The following is a 23,644-nucleotide window of genomic DNA, read 5'->3' as shown; positions in this document are numbered from 1 at the left end:
AGTGAATCTCCAAGAAGTAAGATGGTGTCATAGGCAGATAAAGCAGGCATAGGCACAAGGTGTACAGTTATAAGGCGTGTTTGGGGAAGGGCAAGTCAGCCACCCAGTGTGGCCAGTACATGTTGGGCAATGTGGGAAGTGAGCCTGGACTGCTCCATCAAGGAGCCCAATGGTGGCAAATCCTGAGTGCCACGGTCTCTAAGTGGGCAACAGGGAGCCATGGAAGGCTGACAAATTGTGAGGGAGTACAGCGGATTGAATGTTTGTGTCCCCTCGAAATTCACATGTTGAAGGACTTCCATGATGGTCCAGTGGGTTAATCTGCCTTACAATGCAGGGGATGCCAGTTCGATCCCTGGTTGGGGAACTAAGATCCCACATGCCGTAGGGCAACTAAGCCCTATCTGCAACTACTGAGCCCACGCATCACAAGTGGAGAGTTTGTGCCTCTCAGTGAAAGACCCTGCAGGACACAGTGAAGATACTGTGTACCGCAACTGAGACCTGATGCAGCGCCCCCTAAAAGTCATACGTTGAAATCCTCACCCCACAATGTGATCGTATCAGGAGGTGGAGCCTTGGGAGGTGATTAGGTCAGGCGGGGTGAGCCTTCACGAATGAGATTGGTGACTTTTAAAAGAGACCCCAGAGAATTCTCTTGCTCTCTTTCTGCCATGTGGGGACACGACAGGAAGCTGGCCATCTGTAACCCTGAAGAAAGCTGTCACTGGAACCCAGTCTCACCGGCACCCTGATCTTCCACCCTCCAGAACCCTGAGACGTAGTTTACTTCTGTTGTTTTGAAGGCGTGCCGTCTATGATACTTTGTTACAGCAGCTCAAACTCAGACAGGGAGCTTGATACCTGTTCTGCCCCTCTGTTGCCAGGTCCTCTGTATTTGGTCCACCCTTTGTGTCCCCCACCTCCCTGCCCTGATCCTGACCTTCTCTCAGTAGGGCTCTTGCTCATTCTCTACATGGAACCCGGGACTGACCCCCAACAGTCCTTCCCTAGAGAAAGGATAATCAGAACTTGCATCGCCCCAGAGCCTTTCCCAGCATTAAAGTCAAGGGACTCGGTTCTGAGGCTCCTCTAGGACAGGCCTTTGCAGCTGGGGAGGCCATGACCTCTGGAGTCTGAGACTACCTGCGGGCCAAACCGCGTCATCATGGACTGAGGGCACGACGCTGGGGAGCCCTGTCCCCTCCCAGAGCTTCCCTAGCCCCCGCTGCCTTGAATCCTCACTGCACCTTGGGATGCTGGTATCCCTGAGCCGTAGAGGCTCAGAGAAGTGTAGCGATCTTCCCAGGGTTGCAGAGCAAGATGGGGGCCAGGCAGCATGGGACCCAGGCTTTCTGTCCGAGTGCCACGTCCTTCTGGGACTCCTTCCTGAAATTTTGTGAGGTAGGATGGTACCTTCTCTCCAAAGGCAGTTGCCAAGAATTTCTCCCTACTGAATACATACTGTGCTTCTCCCAGCAGGAGGAGGACCTGTTTTCCCTCCCCTTGACTGCCCCTGTGACTTTCTTTGAAAAGAGAACACAGTAGAAGTAACTCTCCAGTTCCAGCTCTAGCCTTCAATGGCCTAGGCCTTCTGCTTTCTCTCTCTCTTTTCAAAAAAAATTTTTAAAGAATATTTTGTTATGGACCATTTTTTTAAGGTCTTTATTGAATTTTTAAACAATATTGCTTCTGTTTTATGTTTTGGTGTTTTGGTTGTGAAGCATGTGGGATCTTAGTTTCCCTACCAGGGATTGAACCTGCACCCGCTGCATTGGAAGGTGAAGTCCTGACTGCTGAACAGCCAGGGAAGCCCCCTCTCTGTGTTTTGGAGTCCAGCGGCCTTGCATGGCAACCTGAGCAGACAAGAGTGTCAGGAGCCATGTGGGAAGAGAGGCCACATGTGGAGCGGAGCTGAGGTGCCCCAGCACAGGCCTGAGAGGGAGGCCTCGTGGCTGAGATCCCAGCTGAAATCACCAGGCTGACGCCACAGGAAGCAGGAGATACCCCCAGCTGACCTATGGACCCTTAGAACTCGTAAAGCAGTTATTTCAAGCCACTAAGTTCTGGGCTGGTTTGTTACATGGCAGAGATAACGGAAACAGGTGGCCTTGTGGATGCTTGGGTTCCGTAAGTCCCTGGGACCTCTAACCCCCTCCAGGGCCCTGAGCCCTGGTTGCCATGGTTCCCAGGCAGATGGCGAGAACTCCTCCTGTTTTCCTCATTTTAATGAAGGTGAGGGGAGTTGTACGGTTCCCCCACATCCCACTTCAAGGCATGCCTATCACAAGCTAACAGAGTTCCTATGATAAGAATGACAAGCTAAGAACTTGAACTCTGCAGTCAGACTCCTGGATTTAAGTCCAATCTCTACCAGTTTCTAGCTGTGTGACCTTGGGCAATTTACTTATTCTCTCTGTGCCTTGGTTTTTTCATCTTCATTTTATAGTGAGGTTAATACTCGTGCCTATCCCATAGAGTTCCTGTGAGGATTAAATGAGATAATATATATAAACTCTGAAAATAGTGCTTGACTCATTGTAAGCCCTCAATAAATATCATCTATTGTTTCAGTACTATTAGTATTACTAGGTTGCAGGGCTCTGAGCTGGATATTTCAGTGTTCTGGAGATGTATAGCTGACATCTAAACAGGAAAGTTATAATACAGAAGGATAAAAGTAAAAATAAGAATATGGTCATATCTGGGAGGGGTTTATTTTATCTTGGATTTAGGAAGTCTTCCTGAGGAAGGTGACAATTGAGCTGGGTTTTAAAAAGTTTTAAAGGAGTTTTCTGGCTGTATCGATTAAGTTTACACTTGGCCCTAAATGAAAACAAACACAAAAATAACAGTGACTCAAACATGATAGAAGCTTGTGTCTGATTCAAGTTGAAATCTGGTGGTGGGAGGCCCAGGGCTCATAAGTTTCTCCATGGTGAAAGGCACCCAGGTTCTTCCTATTTTCTTGTTCCACATGCTTGTCCTCAAGCCTTCACATGCCTCCTGGTACAAGGTGGCTGCCAGAGCTCCAGCAGCCGTGTTTTTAAGGACACTCCTAGAAGTTGTACAGTGCACTTAGAAGCCATTGTCAAGGCTCAATCCCATGGCCCAGCTAACTGCAAGGGAGGCTGAGAAACATGTTCTTTATTTTGGGTGGCCATATGCCCAGTTAGCTAACACTCGGGGGTTCCATTTCTAAGGAGGCTTGAGGAATAGACACTGGAGGTCACAACTGGCCAAGTTTGCCACATAGAGGACAGATGACAGGAAAGGACTCCCACTAGAAGGAACAGCATATGCAGAGGTCTGTGTACATGAAACACGTGGCTGGTTCTGCCGCCCCAAGATCTTCCAGGATCTTCCTCCTTCTCTCCTGAGGCTTTCACTGCTTCAACCTGGCTGCTTCCATGGACTTGCCTTTAGACCAGCTTCTCGCCAGGCAGACACGTCTCACTCCCAGCTCTCCTGTTGCTCTGGAGGCTCCCTCCTACCCAGTGCCTCCACGGGAGAAACTGCGATGCCCAGAGGAGCTTGTGGTCACTGAAGAGACAGAGTTGTGAGTGGTGGGGCCTCAGGGAGAAGGACCTGGGCCCAGACAGCTGGGCCGGGTGGCTGAAAGGGGCCCCAGGCCAGGGAATGCTGTAAACCAAGGCCAGGAGGTGGCTCTTAAGGCACTTAGGGGGCCGTTGAGGAGAGCTGTCCCTGCTGGTCCTGGGGGCCTGAGGCCTGATGGGCTGGGTGCTTGGGGGAGGAGAGCCTGTGGACCCCCCAGTCATGTCTCACAGAAGTGCTGGTCGCGGTAGACTGGGGCCATGGGGTCCGTGCTGTGGAAGAAGACTGGACGCCAGAGAGGATGGGATCTGGGAGTGGGGAAGGGGAAGCACGGGCCCTACCCTGAGCCCCCTCTGGGCCTGGAGGCAGAGTGGGAGATGTACCCAGCACAGGCCGTGGTGTGAAACTCCAGTTCTGCCCTGGACATGCTGGGTTGCTAGAAGCCTCTGTTTCCCCATCTGTAAAGTGGCTGGCTGGCTGCTTCTCAAGGGCATGCTGAGGGTTCCAGATGATGGAAGGACCGGTGTGAGAGCTCAGGTGCTGCGCACAGTGCCTGTTACCATGGAGATTTCTGAACGAAGGACCTCTCACAGGCACAGGGTTTCAACAAAGCAGGATTTCCTGGTCTCCAGGACCCATTTGGAACCTTAGCTTCTCAGGCAGCCGCCTTGGACCACCTCTGCACCCGTGCCCTCAACTCCCAGCCTTTCATAGCCTCTGGCTCCAGAAAGCCTTGGGTCAAAGTCTGGAATGTAAACGTGAGCCGCAGCCCAGGCCTCACTACCTGGCCATATTCCATGAGCCTGGAGACTCAGGCAGAGGAGACCTGGTGGCTAGAAAACCCCAGTGCTAGAGGGAATACTCACCCAGCGAGGACTCATCACTCACACGCCCACAGGGACTAGGACAGTGGCTTAGGGGGTGGCATGCAGTCTCTTTCATACTGGAGAGCGTGTGCCTAATCAGCTCAAAGGAAGTGTTTTTATATACCCCCCTACTCAAAGCACTGGCCCTGAAAGGCAGGACTGAAGACTGGAGACTTTGTGATCTGGATTCCCAATCACCAGTGTCTGCTCTGTAATGTATTAGGGGATAGGGAGGCTTTTATTTTTTTTTACAAACCAATAAAATCAGCCCAGCGTGGAAGAGAGCAGTGCCCATCTGCTTTGCTTCTGTGATGGAGGTGGGGTGAGAGTCCTGGGTCTGACCAGGGGGGAGGAACCCAGAACAGGCAAGAGATGACCGTTGTTCTCTTTGCCTGGTGTTGTCCCCTTGCGGGAAGCTGCTCCCCATCATCATCGGCCCCAGGTTTCCTACAGGATTGGCCATATTGACTCTCCCCAGGTGGGGATCACCTGACCCAGGCTGAGCCAATCTCTGATTTGTGCAAAGAATTTGGAATCAGAACCAAAAGACTTCAGCTGAGGCTGGCTGTCTTCGCATCTAGAGGCCAGGAGCTATTGACTGCTGGGCTTTCTGCTACTGGTTGGAATGGTGGACAGAGCCAGGGGCTGCAAGGAAGAGGAAGGGACAGAGGAGAGCAGCAAGGTAAGAGGAGGGGAGCCCTGCTGGGCTGGAGCCCTGACGGCACCCTTTCCTGAGACCCACTGGGTCCTGGTCGAGGATTCCAGAAGGTACCCCAGGCACCTTTCTGTAACTTCCACGCCCCTCCCCCAATATCTTCCTTTTCTTGTTGTATTTTTTTAATATTTATTTTAATTCTGGCTGCTCTGGGTCTTTGTTGCTGCATGCGGGCCTTTCTCTAGTTGCGGCAAGTGGGGGCTACTCTGCAGTTGCTGTGCGCGGGCTTCTCATTGTGGTGGCCGCTCTTGTTGCAGAGCATGGGTTCTAAAGCTCAGAACCCATGGTGTGAGTTGCAGCTCATGGGCTTAGTTGCCCTGTGGTATGTGGAATCTTCCCAGACCAGGGATTGAACCCGTGTCCTCTCCATTGGCAGGTGGATTCTAACCACTGGACCCACCAGGGAAATCCTTGCTGTAGCTAGTTTAGGCAAGTTTGTGCTGCTACTAAAATAATCCCAACTGATATGAAGAAAAGCACAATAAGACCTATTTTTCCATGACTGCCACTTACTGAGCCAGCTGCGTTGTTTCACTGTGTCCTTATAATGACTTTACATGGTAGGTAATGTATTGTTTCCATTTGGCAGATGAGAACATTGAGGCCCAGAGAGGCTCAGCAATGTGTCCAGGGTCACACAGCTGACAGGAATGAATCTGGGCTGGCTGATTCTAGAGGCTGAGTAGGAGTCTTCCTGTGCACTTCCCTTCCCTGCTAGAAGGGGTTGCAATCAAAAGCCACTGGGGGTTCTGTTGAGCCTTGTACGGAGCCTGTGATTCTCTGTTCCACTAAGTAGGTTTGTACATCTTGAAAAACAGTCAAGCTGGTGGGGGTTTAAATTTTCAGTACTGGGCTAGAGGTGGCCTCCTGAGGGAACTCAGCCAGGGCCTGGCCGAGCCCCCAGTCTAGGCTGGATGAGGATGCTGCCATCATGTCCTGCCACGGCTTTGAGCCCCATCTCTGAGTCACGGGCTGACCAGCCTCGGGCAGATGGTCCCCCCCCCGCAAGACCTAAGTCACCCCCTCTAGGAGGCCTTTTCCTGTGGCTTTAATCGTCTTCTGTTCTCCCTGATACTCATTTTGTCATGGCCCCCACTCAGAACCCTTGGCTGGGTTCCTCTGCTGAAGACTCATGCAGGACAAAGCTGATACCTGGGATAAGCTCGGCCCCTGCCCTCACCCCAGGTGAGGAAGGGGGCGGGAGACAGAGAGAGAAGACCCAGCACTGCCTGGGCTGTGAGAACCCAGTAAATTCTGGAAGAAATAGCACTTGGCAGCTCCTTCAGGAGACTCAGGGAGCACTCTCAGGGATGGGCCTGGCTGGGTGCAGACAGGCGGAGAGAGACAGAGACCAGCTGTCCCTTCCCTTAAAAAAATCTTGAAAATTTGCTCATTTGAATTCTATGTATGTATAGTTTTCAAAGTTAAGTGAGACACATGATGTATTTTATATCCATCTATCTATATCTATCTATCCGCAGGTAACAGATATCCTTCCAAATGAACAGTCACTGGACCACCAGGGAAGTTCCCTAGATAAAGAATTCTAAGTAAAAGGAAAGGCATCCTCACTTAAGTCCAGAGCAGAAAAGGCTCATGGTCCAGCCCATGACTGTTTCCCATGTTTGCCCAGGTAGAGTGGAGCCCAAGGGCAGTGGTGGAGGAGCTAGTGCCTGTGGCCTCTGGGCTTTCCTCTGTCTGGAGTCCCTTTGCCGGAGGTGAATTTACCCAGAGCTAAAGCAATATCAGCCTCAGAGCCCCTCACTCACAGCAGCCCTTCCAAGACTCTGTAACCAACGCTCAAGTCACTCAGTCATGTCTGACTCTTTTGTGACACCATGGACTGTAGCCTGCCAGGCTCCTCTTTCCATGGGATTTCCCAGGCAAGAAGACTGGAATGGAATACTGGAGCCATTTCCTCCTCCAGGGGATCCTCCCCACCCAGGGATTGAACCCAGGCCTCCTGTGTCTCCAGCATTGCAGGCAGATTCTTTACCACGGAGCCATCGGGAAAGCCCTCTGTAACCAATACTATATTCCTAATTTGGTATTCTTATTCTTCAAACAGCCCTTGAGCTGTAGAAGCCTCAGGCCCTCACACCGGAACCCTCTCGACTCCAGCTCGGCTCTTTCCCTATGGATTTTAGTCACCTTGAGTCCCCAGCACCCAGCCTGCTCCTGGCCAATCATGCAGAACAGGTTGTGGAGTGAATCAATGAGGAAAGCAGAGGAACGGAACTTGTCCAAGGTCACTCTGAGGTCAGTAACAGAGCTGAGACCAGAGCCCGGGTCTCTACTCCCTGTGTGCAGGGCCCTGCCCACCTCACCAGGTGACACCTTGGCCTGAGTTTTGCCCTCATGACATCCAGGAGGTGCTGGGAGCATAAACAGGGTTGTGCTGTGACCTTGAGTCACTGGAAGGAGACCCAGCTGAGGGAAGACACCCAGGCTGCCCAGTGCATGGAGCTGCAAGGCTGGCATCTGTGTTCCTGACCCTCTGCCCGCTGTCCTCTTAGGGTCCTTGTAGCCAAGCATCCTGAGAGCCACCCTCTGGGCAAGCCCATCCCCTGAGTCCTCTCCCTCTCCAGGTCCTACAAGCCATGTTGAGTTTCTGTCACTTCTGGGGCAGCCTTGAGGGGGTTGCTGACAGGCCGAACAGATGATAAACATAGCCACATGTGTTCCCTACTCAGATTGTATGGTGTTGAATGAAAACAGCAGCTTAGACAACAAGATGATCCCCTTTTGGGGAAAATAAGTCCATATTGATATGTGGGTATTCATGTGAGTGCAAATCTAGAAAAACACCCACAAAGTTAACAAAAGTGATCTCCAGGTAGCAGAATCCTAGTGGGTTTCTTCTGAATTTTAGCTTTTCTGTGGTTTCTAATTTTTCTATCATCATCAGGTATTACTTGTGGAGAGGCAGCATAGTGCAATGTTTAAGAGTCAAATAGGGCTTGCATCCTAGCCCTCGCTCATTTTTAGCTGTGTGTGTGTGGGGGAGAGACGGAGGCAGGTCACTTGACATCTTGAGCTTTAGGCTATTCATCTACACGATGAAGTGGAATTGAACATTAAGCGCTTGACTTATTACAGTGGAAAAACCTGGTGGACCTCAGCAGTGATAGAATTTAACACCACCAGTAACGGGGCAAACCCACCTGAGAAGCACACAGCACCGAGGTTCCTGGATCCAGTCTTGAGGAAACGTCAGACACATCAAATTGTGTGACATGCAGCAAGGCACCTGAACTGGATTTTCAAAACGTGCCAGTTGGATGAAAGAAGGGAAGAAAGAAAAAGTCTGGAAAACTATTCTAGATTAAAGGGGATGAGAAAGGTGATCCTTGATTGGGTTGTGAGTAGGATGGGGACGCTACGAAGGGCATTATTCAGACAGTTGAACAAATTTGCATATAGAGAGGACACTAGATGATAGTATAACAATGTTAAATTTCCTGAGTGTCATCACTGTATAAGGATGTTACAGGGAAACATCCTTATTCTAAAGAGAGATTTGCTGAAATACTTAGAGGAAGAATACCATGATGAATATACCATGCTGTCTGTAACTAACTCTTCAATGGTTCAGAGATAAAGTCTGTGTAGCAAAACTGAATTAAATATAATGCTCAGCACTGGGTGGATCTCAGTCCTGACAAGCCACTACTCCATCTTGCCTAGGGTTGCCTCTCCAATCCCTCCCCTGAGCCCCCTTTCTCCTACTCCTCCCCATAGGGGAGGCTCTGGGAGAACAACAGGAGTCAGGAAACAGCCATCTCCCTGAGATTCAAGCCTTCTCCAGACTCACGCTCCTAACAGCCTCTGCCCACTCGCCCTGGGCCCTCCTTATTACAGACACACATGGGTTATCTTCCTCCTCCAATCTGCTTGCATAGTTCTCTTGGCTTAGAAAGCCATCCTGCCCTTTCCAGTCAGTAAAATCCCACTTATCCTTTAAAGAATGCCCACACATGTGCTCAAAGGCCTACCTCTCTCCCAGCCCAAGAAAGAAGCATGGTTTCCTGGAATGGCTCTTGGGCTGTTATCCCACTCTGTGATGCTAAGGTCGGTTGATCACCTCCATGAGCCTGGGAGCTCCAATTCACAGGGAACAGGTTGCAATCACCCATGTCTGTAACATATCCTGAGCCATAGTAGACAATCTGCATGTGTTTATTGCCCAAGGGTTAGGTGCCAGTATGAATCTATGAATTGGGTGCTATTTGGAGAGGGAGAGGGGGAGAGGGAGAGGCTGCATGGGGTCTTAGAGCACATGGGATCTTTAGTTGTGGCATGCAGGATATTTTTTAGTTGCGGCATGTGGGAACTTTGATCTTTGTTGTGACACGTGAACTCTTAATTGCAGCTTGTGGAATCTAGTTCCCTGGTCAAAGACCAAACCTCGGCCCTCTGCATTGGGAGTGTGGAGTCTTAGTCACTGGATGACCAGGGAAACCCCCTTGGAGACTAGTTAAAAATACACATTGGTATGTTCAAGTAATAGAATACTTATGCAGGTATCAAAAGAATGACTTGGATTGGTATGGAATAATCCCAGATGTAACAGGAAGTGAATGCAGTGAACTAGTTCTTATTCGTGTAAGAATAAAAAGCGTGTAAGAATAAAAGCGTGTGTCCTTGTAGTAGCAAAGATTGCCTCAGGAAGAGGGGAAGCGGGGCTGGGAGGATGGGGAGGGAGGGAGAGTTCTTGAGTTTGTGCCTTGCATATGTGAACCTAGGTGTAACAAATTACATGATTTAGATTTATAGTAGAGCACGCTCTGTCTGAGGGAGCCTGAGAAAATCCTAGGAGTTGGGTGCTGAGGAAAAAGAGAAGCAGGTGGACGTTGCCCCTGGGTGGAGGAGGCGTCTGGTCTCTTGCCTGTGGCTCTTGCTAGAGGACCCAGACTGTGAGCCGCATGGCAGCAGAGAAGGGCACTAGCCTCCCAGAATCCTCAGCGCCACAGGCATCTCTCACATATTGGAGTCCCGTCCTCTGGGCCCTGCAGCGTCTCGTGCCACCCTCTTCCACAGAAATGCCCTGCCTCCACTTTTCACACGCAGAGTCATACTCAGCCCTCAGGGCCCTACCCAGTGCCTGTCTCTGCCAGTGATCCCCTTACCCCCATATCAGAGGCCTCCTTCTTGCCATCTTGCTCACCAAGGCGCCTTTGCTCCAAAGGCCTCAGGGCTGAGTGGGCCCAAGTAGGAGAGCAGGAGAAGGAGGGGAGGGTGTTTAGAGGATTCTGGCCCCACTGGCCTTTCTCGGGCCCAAGACCACCTGCTGCCCAAGCCCTTTGCTCGTTCATGTGTTGGGCAAAGGACTGCCTACTCCAAGCCCATGCTCCCCTTTCATTACCTGAGGAGCAGTGAGAATGTCATGCCTCCTGGGACCCCTTTGCACAGGGAAGGGATTGGAACTTGGATATCACAGGATGCATGGTTAAAGGAATGTGCTTCCTTGGTGGCTCAGTGGTAAAGAATCCACCTGCAATGCAGGAGCTGCAGGAGATGCCGGTTCGATCTCTGGGTCTGGAAGATCCCCTGGAGAAGAGAATGGCTACCCACTCCAGTATCCTTGCCTGGAGAATTCCATGGACAGAGGAGCCTGGTGGGCTACAGTCCATGGGGTTGCTGAGAGTCGGATATGACTGAAGTGACTTATCGTGTAAGCACATGTTTAAAAGAAAGTTATTCTACCATTTGTTAAAATGGTTAAAACAATAACGAAGGAAGGCTTTATTCAGGACTATTGCGATAGATGTTGACTTCACAATAGCAGGGAGAGATCAGGCTCAACTGTAGATACAGCAAACACAGCGAGGCTTAGAGCCAACAAGAGGATGAGGGGTCAGTGGATGGAAAATGACTAAGAGGAGCCATCAAGGGTAGGGGCGATTCTTACTAAACCAACTTAACAGGACACCTGCTTAAAGCAGGCAAGGTGGTCAGGTATCGAGGGTGGGGGATTCTCCACCCTCCCCCTGGGCGGGGCAAGCCAAAGACAAGACCCAAAGACAAGACCTACTTGAAAAGAGGAGCCTGTCTGAAGTTTGATCAAGGAGAGAGTGTTTGTCACATGTTATAAGATCTTGGGAAAATTCCCCTTTTTATAGTGAGGAAACAGAGGAGGCTCAGAGCAGTCATTTGGGCGTTCTGCTTTAGTTTACCTTCCCCCGCCCCGCCAGAGGCTCAGCCCCGAGACTCCTGCTGCCTCTGCCCCTGGCCCGCACGCTGTGGGTGAAAGGGCCTGGGCTCCAGCCCCACTGTGACTGCTGACTCAGTGCTGTGTAACCCTGGTTTAGTCTGGCCCATCTCTGGGCCTCTCAGTGTGACCCAAGAACAAAGCCACCAGAGTCCTCTGGCCAAGCCCTGGGAGCTCAGGGGAGCCGGGTGGTCCAGGACTGGGCTGGGCAAGGCAGTAATTAGCTGAGAGCTCCTCTGGAATGTTAAGTACCCAGCCCTGGAATGCAGCTCCTGCCGGCTGCAAATACCCCCCACCATCAGATAGGCCCCATAGTGAAGATAAAAATCAGGGTCGTCAGGCACACCACCCCACCACCACCAGGCACACTTCTCAGGCTTCTCCCAGGGTTGGGGTTCCCTCCATCTTGGGGCTTGCTTGGAACAAGTTTTTGCAGATGTGTTGTTGTTCAGTCATTCAGTTGTGTCCGATTCTTTGAGATCCCATAGACTGCAGCACACCTTCTTTTCACTATCACTCGGAGTTTGCTCAAACTCATGTCCATCAAGCTGGTGATGCCATCCAGCCGTCTCATCCTCTGTCATCCCCTTCTCCTTCCCTCAATCTTTCCCAGCATCAGGGTGTTTTCTAGTGAGTCAGCTCTTCACATCAGGTGGCCAAAGTATTGGAGCTTCAGCGTCAGTCCTTGCAATGAATATTCAGGGTTGATTTCTTTGGATTGACTGGTTTGATCTCCTTGCTGTCCAAGGGACTCTTAGATGTGGTAGGGGCTTCTAAGATGACCCCTGCCTCCTGGTACTAATGCCCCTGTAAAATCCCCTCTCCTTCCATGTGGGCTAGCCACAGGGAAGGCTTCTGACAAACCAAAGGCAGCAAAGTGATGGAACGTCACTTCTGATATGAGGTTACAAAAGGATCACGCCTTTCATCTGAGACACACTTTTGCTCTCTCTGTGGGAAGCCAGTTGCCATGTTGTGAGCTGCCCAACAGAGAGGCCCATGCAGCTGGGCTCTGGTCAATAGCCAGAGGGACGAGCAAGGCCAGCAAGGAACTGAGGTCTGCAGTCCAGCTACACACGAGGCGCCAACTCCTGCCAACAAGCCCATCAGTGAGCTTGGTTGCAGACGCATTCCCCAGGTGAGCTCAGATGACTGCAGCCTGTGAGGAACCAGGAGGCAGAGGGCCAGCTAGACTCGGCCCAGGCTCCTGACCCACAGAAACTGGCTTGCCCAAGGGTCACAGACCCTTGGGACTGCCAGGTCCAGGATTAGAACCAAGGTTTTCCAACTCTCAGCCCCGTGTGCTGGGCCCTAGGCCAGTGGTTCTCAAACTTTAGTTTGCCTCAGAATCATCTGGAGGGCTTGTGAAAACCCAGACAGCTGGACCCTACTCTGAGTTTCTGGTTCTGTAGGCCTGGGTGGGGCCGAGAATGTGAATTTCTGACAAATTTCAAGTGGTGCTGATATGGCTGGTGGAGGGCCACACTTTGAGAACCAGTGCTTTAGCGTGTCTCCCACTTCACTCTCCTGATGGGTCCCCATAAGCATAGACCAAGGGCAGTTTGCCACATCCTGAGTGCCTATCTGGGCCCCATTTCTTCTGAGGGAGTGGGGTGTGGGTTGAAAGAACCACAGAGGGCCATGCCCTCTCTTGTTCATCTTTGCAGCTATTTCTGACCCGTAACACCCATAGATGCATATGACATTCCAGGATTTTATAAGGTAACATTTTTGGAAAAAGATAATTTCTTTTTATAAAAACCATACCAAAAGTATTTTATTTTGTTCGGGAATAGTTGTGTTAAGGAAACTACCAATAGGATGTCGATAGGAAGTGAGATCGTTCTCTCAGCTGTAATGTTTTCTGTTTCCATGTTTTGCCACTAGGGGCTGATTTTATCCATTACTGTATTTTATCTTTGGGGCACTAAAGTTTCTATCTATCTATCATCTTTATTTGATTTTAAAATACTTATTTATTTGGCTGCACCAGACCTTTGTTGTGGTATGTGGGATCAGGTCCCGTCCATTGAGAGTGCAGAGTATTAGCCACTGGACCACCAGGGACGTCCCTAGAATGTCTATCTTGAAAGCTGATGCCTTGAATATTAGCTAATTGGTGGATCTGTTTTTATAGATATACATTCATATGTGGATGTGGATTCAAATACAGATACAGCTGCAGAGATATAGATACAGATGAAGATGTAGCAGTGATGTTCCCTAAGGGGAAAGGACATGCTCCCTCCCTCCTTCCCCCTCCACCCAAGTTGCGGGGGGAGCCAACTTGGACACATCAACATATCAGAGCAGCAAGGTGGAAGGGGCCTGGGTGCCTGGGCAAGCTCATGGACTAGTATCACCATTCCAGTCCTAGACAATCTACCCCTAGGTCATCATAGGAGAGAGAAGTCAACTGTATTCTGCCATGGCTCTCATCCATCACACGCACATGTCCCCCAGCAGACTACAAGCTCCTTAAGAGTACGGCCAGAGATTCCCTCTTTTGTCCCACAGCTCCCAGAACAGGGCCTAACACATTTCTGCTCTGGTTCTGCCCCTTAGTAGCAGGTGACCCAGGGCAAATGACTTCCCTGGCCTCCTTCCTCTTCTACAAAATGGCTAAATAACATTCTCATAAGATTCTCATCAAGCTTAGTGAGATGATGTGCATGAAACACTTAGCCCTGTACACCTAATAGGAGATAAATAAATGGTGGATATTATCAGCTATAAGTGTTCAGAAATCACATCATCCCCTCCCACCCTGTTTTTAAAAAATATTAATTTTTATTTCTGTATTTGGCTGTGCTCAGTCTTAGTTGCAGCATGTGAACTCTTAGTTGCAGCATGTAGGGTCTAGTTCCCTGACCAGGGATTGGTCCCCGGCCCCCTGCTTTGGGAACACAGAGTCTTAGCCATTGGTCCACCAGGGAAGTCCCCTCCCACCCTTCTTTGCTCCCCTCCCAAACCATTGCTCCCAACTTCCCTTAAGGTAACATCTAACCCCCCTACCATGGCCCCTAAGACCCTTTATGATCTAATCCTGACCACCTCTCTAGTCTTCTCACACATATTGTGAACTCTACAGCCAGACAGAGTTGCTCTGGCATCCTGTCTTTTCCAGGGACTTGTCCTAAAGGTCAGAGTGAAAGGTGTGAGATGTGCTAAGTACAAATGACCCTGGAAAATTCCTTAAATGCCCATAGGTACAGTCATCCGATCCCATCACTTCATGGGAAATAGATGGGGAAACAGTGTCAGATTTTATTTTTTGGGGCTCCAAAATCACTGCAGATGGTGACTGTAGCCATGAAATTAAAAGACGCTTACTCCTTGGAAGGAAAGTTATGACCAACCTAGATAGCATATTCAAAAGCAGAGACATTACTTTGCCAACAAAGGTTCATCTAGTCAAGGCTATGGTTTTTCCTGTGGTCATGTATGGATGTGAGAGTTGGACTGTGAAGAAGGCTGAGCGCCGAAGAATTGATGCTTTTGAACTGTGGTGTTGGAGAAGACTCTGGAGAGTCCCTTGGACTGCAAGGAGATCCAATCAGTCCATTCTGAAGGAAATCAGCCCTGGGATTTCTTTGGAAGGGATGATGCTGAAGCTGAAACTCCAGTACTTTGGCCACCTCATGCGAAGAGCTGACTCATTGGAAAAGACTGATGCTGGGAGGGATTGAGGGCAGGAGGAGAAGGGGACGACAGAGGCTGGATGGCATCACTGACTCGATGGACATGAGCCTGAGTGAACTCCGGGAGTTGGTGATGGACAGGGAGGCCTGGCGTGCTGCGATTCATGGGGTCGCGAAGAGTCGGACACGACTGAGCGACTGAACTGAACTGAACTGAACAGTATCCAGACCTAGAACTTCTCAGTGAGAAAAGCCCAAAACAGGTTTCCTCCAGTGTAGGGAAAGGTGGCTTTATCTTCAGTTGAGCATCAGATAACATAGCTGGCTTATGTTTATGGGCCTCATGAGACCCAAAATATGTGTCTTTCATTAGTTTCACATTCAAAATGAAACATTCATTGATTCTCCTTCTGTACTCCCAGTTCTTATAACATGCACTGCCTCTTACCTCCAAGCCTTTGGACATGCTGTTCCTTCCACCACCCTACCCTTCCTGTCACCAGCTCCACTTGGCCTGGCCAATCCTCATTCCTCTTTCAAACCTCTATGCAAGTGCCACTCCCTCAGGGAAGCCTTCCCTAACTACCCACCCACCTCCTCTCTGGGCAAGCAGAGTACCCTGAAACTCCTCTGTTCTGTGCAGCACGCCTCCCACTATACAGTCAGCCCTCCCCCTATCTGTGGCGTCTCCATCTGCAATTCAATCAACCCTGGATGGAAAGTATTTGGGAAGAAAAATCCAGAAAGTTCTAAAAAGCAAAACTTGAATTTGCTGCTGGCTGGGCAACTATTTACATAGCATTTACATTATATTTACAACTATTTACATGTCATTTACTCAGCATTGTATTAGGTACTATAAGTAATCTAGACATGACTTAAAGTATACAGGAGAATGGAGGAGGAAATGGCAACCGGCTCCAGTATTCTTGCCTGGGAAATCCCATGGACAGAGGAGCCTGGCTGGCTACAGTCCATGGGGTGGCAAAAGAGACAGGACTTAATGACTAAACAACAATACCGGAAGATTCCGGTTTGTTATATGTAAATACTATCCTACCTTAAATAAGGCACTTAAGCACCTCTGGATTTCTGTAACAGCGGGGATTCTGGAACCCATGGCCCCGGCCTCCCCACGGGTGCGATGATTGTACATTTCTGCATGATGGCTTGTGGGTCTTTCCTACCAAGTTCTTCCTTCTCTTCTGTTTAATTCTAGGTCCCCGGCGCCTAGCACAGAAATTGGCGGACAAGCGGTGCCCACTACGCGCTCATGGAATGAGCTGGCCCATGAGGGAACTGTGGCCATGGTGAGGGATTCCTTTGCCTGCATCCGCCAGCATCCTGGGGAGGGCAGGAAGGGGGCAGGGAGCGCTGCGGGGGCCTCTCCGCCCCGTCGTCCTCCCAGACCCTTTCCCTGCCCAACAGGGCGCCACTGGCCTGTCCCACACCCTCTCTGCCGCCTGCCCAGTGACCTAATTATTGTTTTTTCTTCCAGCCCCGCGGAGGGGAAAACAGAAATTCCTGGTGGATGACACAGGCCCGGCGGCCGCCTGAGAGCCGAGCACGGGACCGGCTGGGCCGGCTTCGCCCGCCCTGAACCCGCCGCCCGCCCCGCCACCAGGGCCGCGGGAACCCGTCATCAGCCTAAGTACAGAGCGGGCGGCGGGGCGGGCGGCCGGGAAATTGCCGGTTCCCGCTGACCCGCGGGGCCTGCGGGCGCCCGGAGTCTGGGGGCCCGGGGCGGGCAGGCAGGGGGAGCCTGGGGGGCACGAGTGAGCATCCCGGCTGGGCTGGCGCGTCCTCACCGTCCGCCACCCGGCCGGCCCCGGGAAGGGGAAGGATGGGGATCGCAGGGGCTGCGCTCGGGCCCCAGGGGGTGGCGGGAGGCGCCGGCGCGGGGGCGGGAGGGGAGGAATTCGGGCGGCTAGGCCCTGGGTGCGGCCCCGGCGCGAGGCCAGGGCCCCGTGGCGCACAGCGCAACCCAGAGTGTGCGCTTGTGTGTGGGGGCGGGGTGTTACCACCCCTTCCCTTTCTGGTCGCTAACCCCAACTCTTACAAGGAACACTGGGCTCGCGGCCAGACTCATGGGGTCGTGCATTCCCACCCCGATGGACTGCTTCATTTGCCGTGTGTCATCTGTGGGCCCTTGATGCTGGAGGGAGCCTCAGTTCCCCCATCTCTGAAATGGGTTAACAACTAGGGATGGCTACGAGGTGCGCGGTTCCACCCTCTTCTCTCCGCGTAGCAGATATGAGCTGCTCCACTGTCTTTCGATTATTAGGGGACAAGGCACTCGGTCTCTCAGAGCCTTCCCTCAACTAATAGGAATTGAACTCCTACCCTGGGCCAAGTGTGTCTTAGGCTTTGGGGTTATAGTGATGAGTAAGAGGGACAAAATCTTACATTCTCAGTGGAGACAAACAACAAGTAAATAATACATGGATATTCACATCAGATAAGGTAATCCTTCAGGTGGTGACAGGTGCTACTATAATGGGCTTCAGAGAGTAAGAAGAATGGTTCTGTTTAGGCTCAGTGGTCCTAGAACGAATGTCTTCGTGTGCAAGTGCCCTTTGAGCTGAGATCTGAGTGAAGAGGGAGGCACTGATCTAGGGGAAGGCTTTTTGGATAAAGCAAACAGCAGGTGCAAAGGCCCAGACTCCCCTACTCGCTCCTTGTTGGCAGAATCCACCTCTCAGGTTCCTGGGCTCCCCAAGCATAAAATCACTCCCTTTTTGTCCCTCAGTCCGCAGGCAGGAAGCATAAAGAACAGATCTGGAGTCCAACAGATCTAGTTTTAAATCCTGGCCCCACTACTCACAGCTGTGTGACTTTACATAAGTCACTTAACCTCTCTGAGCGGTAGTTCTTCGATCTGTCAAATGAGGAGAAAAATGATGTGTTCTTTACAGGCTTGTATGTGGGCTCAGTGAGGTAACCCTGACATGTGGCAAGCCCAGACTTGGGCGTACCTATGTGCTTGAATGAATGATCTGTGGGATCCCTCGAAAAACCTCAGTTTTCTTCATCTGAAAATTGGGTCTTTCTCTGACTTGGGCTGGTCTTTTCTTGGTCTTGGTGGTAATGGGGAGATGTGGTAAAACTGTGAACGACGTGGGCAAACTCTTGGGGACAGTGCCTAGCTGTGGTCTGGTGTTGGTCACCTTCTGAGACTCAGAGCCTTATTTGCAGAGAGAGAAGCCACCCACAGCTCCCCCACCCATATTATCCAAAGCCTACCCAGGCCTTGGATATTCAGTGGGGTTCAGAGAGGAAACCTCCAACAGGTCTAGGTCAGAGCAAAGCTATGGCATTGGCCAAGTTTGTATTTGACGTCATCACCCTCTTCCCTCTCCCTATATCCCTGTATAAATTTGTCCTTCCTTTGGGAAGAACAGAAGCTCAGTCATACCTGAGGGAAGATTTCAGTCTTTGGAGATCGTTCTGCTACATTCTCTTATTTGACATGTGGGAATCTGAAGCCCAGAGGGGGCAAGAGCTGGCTAGAGAACACAGCAGTCCTGAGGTATGAGAACTCATACCAGCAGACGTTTGATCCAGAGTTGTTTTCTTCACTGTACATCATGGACAAATTCCACCCCTTTTACAGAAGGAAGAAACTGAGGCCCAGGGTGGTGATATGCATTAGCAGAGGCTTCCCAGACCAGCAAGGGGCAGTGAGGAATGGAGAATGTATTCCAGGCAGGGGTGGAAGGAGGTGGGAATTTTCGTGGACCCATCACATCATTCCCAGGCCCATCTGTTTTGAAGATAATCTTTCAGACTCCCTAAGGGAAAAGTCATTTGGGGAGATCTGTGGCCATTGCTTCCTCTTCTTACCCAGGAATCCTAAATTCCCTATCTTGAAGGGTCAGTCCAGCAGGTACCCAGGTGCACACTGGTACCCTTGTCCTTCCGGCTCCACCGAGAGCCAGCTGTGATGGCTGAGTCCCGCAGTGCCTGGAGGCAACCATGGTCAGCGTGGGCATCACCACACCCTGCCCAGTGGCTCTTGACTGCTGTTGTGGCCCGTGGGAGCTTTATCTCAGAACGTAAACACGGCAGCTGGCTCTGACAACGAGCCCCTCCTGGCCTGCGGTTTTGCCACCACCTGCTCCAAGTGGTTGCTTTTCATTCCTTCGTTCATTCGCTCAGGGCCTATCAAGTGCCGGCCTCTGCTCCGCATAGTCAAGGTAGAACAGTAAACGAGACTGTGACTCTTGGGCCTCTGGAGGTCACATTCTAGGGTAGGGGACAGGCAATTCACAAATGTGCACAAAAATATTAGGGCAGATGGAGGTGAAAGGTGAGGGGTCAGTGAGGGATGGGGTGCTCTTTTTGATTGGGAAATGAAGCAGAGGCCCCAAAGACGTGGGGGAGGTGCCACGTGGCTGTCCGAGGCAGGAGCAGTTCTGAAGGTGGGAGCTGAAGGCGGGAAGGCCAGTGAGGCAGGAGCCCGGCTGGCATTCTCAGGGCACATCAAGGAAGGCAGTGTGGCTGGAGTGAGTGGGGTTGGGGAAGGGTGAGGGGACCGGACTGCATTCTTTCTGGCTCTGAGTTGCCGCATTTCTTCTGTGTCTGTCTGGAATTGCAGCTGTGCCCTCCCAGCGCAGCCCGGACATCCCAGGAGCTGATTACAGAGCAGGCTGTCTGAGCTGCCCCTTTGCTTCCCCTCTCTTTTGGCTCTCTCCACCCTTGCACCCCCTTCACCTGTTCTACAAAGCAGGATTAAAAGGAGTTTGGAGTCTGAAATCTCTGGATTCCAGACTAGGCTCCATGACTTAGTGATTGTGTGAGCCTGGTGAGTGAGTTAAACTCTCTGAACCTTGGCTTCTGTGTCTGTAAAATGGTCCTAAACATACACACTGCCTAAATAGCTATGAAAGCTAAGTGTTCACCCACCCCCTGACCCAGTGGGGGTGCTCCTTGGTACTGTGCCACCAAGAGAGGTGAATGTGCCTGCCCAAAAGGCACAGGGCAGGGTGATCCTGGGAGCTGGTTACAATAGCCCTGAAATGGAATCAACTCCGGTGTCCATCAGCAGAAGGAAGGACAGCAACATAAAGAAACCATGGACAGACAGATGCAGCAATGTGAACGATACTGACATGCTGTTGAGTGAAAGAAGCCAGGTGTAAAGAGTAAGTTATTCCATTAGTAAGAAGTTCAAGGACAGGTAAAGCTGATCTATGGTGAGAGAGGCTGTCATAGCGGTTGTCTTTGGGGGTTGTGGACTGAAAGGGGGCTTGAGGGGAACCTCCGGCGTGTTGGAACTTGTTTGTCTTGGTCTGGTTGTCACATAGGTTTTTGTTTTGGGGGCTGCCTTGGGTCTCCATGACTGCGTGCGGGCTTTCTCTAGTTGCAGCCAGCAGAGGCTACTCGCTGGCTGTGGCGCTAGGGCTTCTCGCTATGGTTGGGGCAGAGCATGGGTTCTGGGAGCCCCGGCTTCCGCAGTTGTGGCGTACGGGCTTCGTTGCCCTGTGGCACGTGGGATCTTTGCGGCCCAGGGATTGAACCGGTGTCCTGTGCGTTGGCAGGTAGGTTCTTAACCACTGGACTACCAGGGAAGTCCCATCATGTGGGTTTATATGCATGTCAAAGTTCATTGAACTTGAGCTCCGTGAACGACTTGAGATTCATGTGTGTCGTCCTATGTATATTTCAATTAAAAGGTAAAAAGTATACCACCTGGAAAGCTGGTGAAGAGTAAAGGAGATGGAGAATGTAGTTGTGCCTGTATCAGAACTGGCACCTGGGGACATTCTCTGCTTCTCAGCACCACTCTGACAGGCAAGGACTGCCTTCCAGCACTGACGTTCTGCTGTGGTGGGGGTGGTGGTCAGTTGCTTGTGTCCAGCTCTTTGCAACCCTATGGACCATAGCCAGCCAGGCTTCTCTGTTCGTGGGAGTTCCCCAGCAAGAACACTGGAGTGGGTTGCCATGCCCTCCTCTAGGGGATCTTCCTGGCCTAGGGATTGAACCCACATCTTCTGCATTGGCAGGTGGATTCTTTACGGCTGAGGCACTGGGGAAGCCTGATGTCCTGCCATAGACCAAGCCTTAGCCAGGATCAGATGATGCTGTTAGAAATGAGGGACGAAAGGGGACTGGGTCTTTTTTTCTCATAGATTTGCCTCATCTTAAATGTGGTAATTCACTGTGGTGCTCAGATCCCCAGCCTGGTGTGCAACGAGGACCCTGAAGTGGGGAGCACTCGGCTTTCCTGGTGGGGGGCCAGTGAGATGGCATTGAGAGTGACGCTTCTATGTGTAGATGGGCAAGTTTCCTCAGAGAGAGCCTTGAGCACCCCAGGCCCACCGTGCAATGGAGGGGCAGAGCCCACTCCCACCTCTCATTGACCCGCATCCAAAATGCCCCAGGACCAACTGGCTGGAGACCGCTGTGCCACTTCAGCCTGTTCCAAAGTCACTGTCCCGGTCCCAGAGAGGGGAGTGGCGTCTCCAAAGCGCACAGGAAGTTTGCAGCAGAGCAATCAAGGCCGTGGGTGGGTGGGAGAATGAGAGGCTCAGGGCTTGGGTTGCCAGCCAAGCTTTTCCCTTATGCCCAAGGGGGCATGGCTGGGGGTTGTGTTCCCCTTGATCTGAAGAGGGAGGGCAGCCATAGTTGTAACCAGGGAAATACCTGACATGACAGGGGCTTCTCTGCCAGGTACTGTGGAGGGTGAACCCAGCCCTTCAGCTCTCTGAGCTCCTCCAGGACAGGAGCTAGGGCTGTCTCGTTCACTGCTGGGCCCCGGTGCCTGGCACACACGTGAGACAGTAGATGTTTGAGGGAAGAATAAATGAATGCGTGAGGAAAGACTGCCAAAGCAGGCATGTTGATGCCAGGGAGGGAAGGGCTCATTCTGGTGCACAGGGATGTGAGTGTGTGTGTGTATAGGGAGGGGGTGATGCAGGAAAGGTGTGTGTGTTGGGGAGGGGGTGATGCAGGGAGGGTGTGTATATGTGTCTGTGTGTGTGTGTGTGTGTAGGGAGGGGGTGATGCAGGGAGGGTGTGTGTGTGGGGGTGGAGGGGGTGATGCAGGGAGGGTGTGTGTGTGTGTGTGTGTGCGTGCACGCGTGCGGGTAGAGGGTCACCTGGGCTGAGCCTGTGTGGTTGCAGGGGTTTCAGAAGGAGCTGCTGAAGGTGGGGAAAGACAGGAGGACTCTCTTGCAATCCAAACACCCCGAAACTCGGGTTCTTCCTTTATAAACCAGAGGCCCCTGTGAAGCTGTTGGGGCCGGGGCGGGGGAGGTCCCTGCATCCAGAAAAGGCAGCGCCTTGGTCCAAGATGCAGAAAACCTGGGTTCCCACCCTCCACTGGACTCCCAGCAGGCAAAACTGGAGAGGCAGTCCTCCTCCGGGGGAGTGGAGGCAGCCCAGGCCTCTCCCTCTGGGCACGCTGGCCCTTGGACAGGGACTCTCCCTTGGGACTCTTTTCCCTGGGAGGCCTTGGAGGACCTGTAGCTCACCCCTTGGAGAGAGCCAAAGGTCTGCCCTGGGTCACTCAGAGAGGAGAAGCAGAGCAGAGACTGGCTTTCAGGCTGGGGTTTCCAGCCTCCACTGTCTACCATGTGTAAGGGCCTTATTCAGATCAGTCAGCACAGTGCAGGTAGCCCCACCCAGAACCCCACACTCTCTTCAGTTAAACTGGGAGCCCAGTGTCCCCGTGCAGGAGCAGGGCCCCTCCTGTGGGGGCCTCTTCTCTGAGAGTGCTTGCAGCCTGTACCTGCTCACCTGCCAGGCTCAGGATGAGGTGAGGGCTGCCTTCAGAGAAGCCTGTTCTCAGGGCCTTGGTTACGGTGTCTTCTGATCCCCAGGGCAGGGCCCGTTCTCCTCCACCAGATCCAAGACTTAGGTCTCAGTTCTCTAGCCCTTGGGCACTGAAGCTCACCCAGGGGAGCCCAGGGCTGGCTAGGATGGCTCACATACCTCCTACTGCAGGCCAGGGCCCTCTGTAGACCTGGGGTGCCGGCCTGGGTCAGGTCTGGCTGGGGTAGATCTTCCAGCACCCTCTTCCTGGAAGCTTCTGTGGTCGTGTCTTTCTGGTTGCTGTGTCATCCTAGACCCCAGCATAGAGTGGGGTTTTGTGATATTGAAAGAGGTGACTTGGAATGCCATTTGAGAGGCTCTAGGAAGAGATCCCAGGCCCTCCACTCCACCATCCCCCTAACTCCCTGGGAGTCACAGTCTAGAATTCCACCGAGAGAGGCACATGCCTTGACATTCTCTTCATGAGAGTAAATCACAGGATTGGTTTATTCTGCTCTTGGGCCCAGAGGCCTCAGGAACTTCTGAGAGCCAAACTGAAGATATGGGTGGGGAGAGGTCTGCTAGCCTGTTCTTCAGCCTCTAGAAGAGAAAAGCTGAGATCCCAGGGAGGGGTGGACCTCTGGAGACAGGCTTGGGCTGCAGGGGCCCTTGGGGCTGGCGAGAACAGCAGGGCCTGTCTGGGAGGGAGCCTCTGACAGACGCTTTATCAGGCTCTGTCGCCGGCGTTATCTGTGGCTTCTCAGCAGAGAAAGAGCCACGGTCCTCAGCCACCCTCAGACCACTCCAGGGCTGGAACAAAGCAGCCGAGTCAGCTGGCGGCCCCATGGCTCCACTGTTAGACCGTGGACTGTGCAGCCCTGGGGCCCACGTGGGGTATTCG

General features: G+C 52.0%; 1 protein-coding gene and 1 long non-coding RNA gene across 15 annotated transcripts in view; both read left to right on the top strand.

The window, feature by feature from the left end:
* Positions 1–23,644, top strand: part of SMAD6 (SMAD family member 6) — a 232,618-nt gene that overhangs the window by 111,717 nt on the left and 97,257 nt on the right. Inside the window, exons 5-6 of one of the 14 annotated variants that reach the window (XR_015135388.1) lie at positions 16,208–16,298; positions 16,487–16,639. The exons of the other annotated variants lie outside the window; for them this stretch is intronic. The gene's annotated coding sequence lies outside the window, so the exon portion shown is untranslated. The remainder of the gene's footprint in view (positions 1–16,207; positions 16,299–16,486; positions 16,640–23,644) is intronic. 14 annotated transcript variants of the gene reach the window in all.
* LOC147365306 (uncharacterized) lies at positions 4,945–9,724 on the top strand. The gene is made up of 3 exons (XR_015135398.1): positions 4,945–5,103; positions 7,205–7,395; positions 8,236–9,724. It is a non-coding gene; the product is annotated as an uncharacterized LOC147365306 (long non-coding RNA).

Source organism: Bos grunniens, chromosome 10, assembly GCF_055505025.1.
Source record: "Bos grunniens cultivar Pamir isolate PY7600 chromosome 10, Bosgru_T2T1.0, whole genome shotgun sequence".
Classification (NCBI taxonomy): Eukaryota; Metazoa; Chordata; class Mammalia; order Artiodactyla; family Bovidae; genus Bos; species Bos grunniens.
The sequence above is the reverse complement of the archived record's forward strand: the minus strand, read 5'-3'. Positions and strand labels throughout refer to the sequence as shown.